This window comes from Octopus bimaculoides, chromosome 9, assembly GCF_001194135.2.
Source record: "Octopus bimaculoides isolate UCB-OBI-ISO-001 chromosome 9, ASM119413v2, whole genome shotgun sequence".
NCBI lineage: Eukaryota > Metazoa > Mollusca > Cephalopoda > Octopoda > Octopodidae > Octopus > Octopus bimaculoides.
The window spans coordinates 5,811,191-5,812,869 of record NC_068989.1 but is presented as its reverse complement, the minus strand read 5'-3'; the positions used below and the strand labels follow the sequence as shown (position 1 = coordinate 5,812,869).

General features: G+C 33.7%; 1 protein-coding gene and 1 long non-coding RNA gene across 2 annotated transcripts in view; one reads left to right on the top strand and one right to left on the bottom strand.

Moving 5' to 3' along the window:
* The window catches only part of LOC106878116 (UPF0415 protein C7orf25 homolog), a 256,888-nt gene that overhangs the window by 53,064 nt on the left and 202,145 nt on the right, over positions 1 to 1,679 (top strand). The gene's annotated exons all lie outside the window — the stretch shown is intronic.
* The window catches only part of LOC106878202 (uncharacterized), a 126,992-nt gene continuing 125,319 nt past the window's right edge, over positions 7 to 1,679 (bottom strand). The window contains exon 3 of the long non-coding RNA XR_001410477.2: positions 7 to 148. This is a non-coding gene — a long non-coding RNA (uncharacterized LOC106878202). The remainder of the gene's footprint in view (positions 149 to 1,679) is intronic.

Below are 1,679 nucleotides of genomic sequence, written 5' to 3'. Positions count from 1 at the left end.
TTTTTTTTTTTCCTTTTTTGCCGCTTTTGTTATCTTTGTTGTTGATCAGCTGTTGTCTTTCTTCGGTTTTCGTTATTTCGTTGTTCCTCTTTCAGAAATTCTTGCCATTGGTAACGCTTTTACTTTGACTCAGAGCACTTGCAAAAACCTGTTGAAAATTTAAAAAAAAAAAGAAAAAATTAAAAAAAAACAATTAACGAGACAAATAAATAAAATAATCATTTTCATGTTTTATTTTTGTTTACTTTCCATTATTTTCTGTTTTTAATTATCAAATCTTAAAAAAAAAAAGCAAAATAACTTGAATTTATTTGCCACAAGGGCACCTTAAAGAAAGATAAAAATATTAGAAAACAGAAACAGACAGAAAGACAGACAGACACACAGACAGACAGTAAACAATGAGAGGGGATTATTGATATTTGCAAAAAGAATTATTCGAAAAAATCAATATGGGTTTTAGTTTATATAATAGATCGATATTATATTGATAATGTGTCATTATTAATATGATATTCTTTTCTACTCAAGGCCAGAAATTTTGGGCGAGTGGGGGGTGCTGTCAATTAGATTGACCCCAGTAAGCAACTGGTACTTAATTTATCGACTCCGAAAGGATGAAAGGCAAAGTTGAATTCCGCTGAAGTCGACTTTGCCTTTCATCCTTTGTCTATATATTCCTGGGTCCTCTCGGGTGACCCATCTAGCAAAGTCTCAGTCAGTCCCCATCTTCACCTGCTGTAACCATATGGCATGTGGTCATCTAACACAAGCCACCAACTCAGCCAGATCCGCTGTGAAGAAGCGAACACAGTGAGTAGGGTCTGATTCAGAAGATTGAGCAACATGACCAAACAGCCTGAGCTGGCACTCCCAGATCAGACAAGTAACAGGACATATATCTGAGTTTCTGAGGAGAGTCATTCATTGGATATGAAATCCAGCCAATGGTAACCCATAATCCTTCAAAGCATTCTGGTACCAAAGGAATTCAGGCAGCTCCAAAGAGTCTCAATCAGCGACCAAATGCATTATCCGATATCAGTGATAAATGAATCGGAATAGCTGCGCATAGAGATAAATGTAATTGTGTAAACAGGTAGAGAGAAACGCTACACAATATAAACCAGTTGGAAACAATTTTCTTGATTATTTATTTTAATTAACTACGGCTCCATTCTGTGGTATTGTAAATTATCTTTCAATGATAAATTTTCCAAAATACAAATGGCACTGTTATACTAATTTCCAGTTCTTTCTTCTCTAAACCATTCTATTGATGCTATTAGTTCACTGAACGTTCTACATTTAACATACTGCTTCTGGGGGTTTTTTCAGCATTTTATTCTCTCACTCTTACACTTTCGGTGTGTGCATACGAATGCATGTTGGTAACAGTGTATGTCTTATTTTTTCTTACACATTTATACATGTGTGTGTGTGTATATATATAGATATATATATCACCATCATCATCTTCATCATTTTAACATCCACTCTTCCATACTTGCTTATGTTTTTACATATGTGTGTGTGTGTATCAGTATGCATAGAGATTATTATATACTCTATGTTTATCCATGAATGTTCTTGTGTGTTGATATATATATATATATATATTTATATATATATATATATATATTTATATGAGGGGGTCCTGAAAAGCTGAAAAGTTCCTG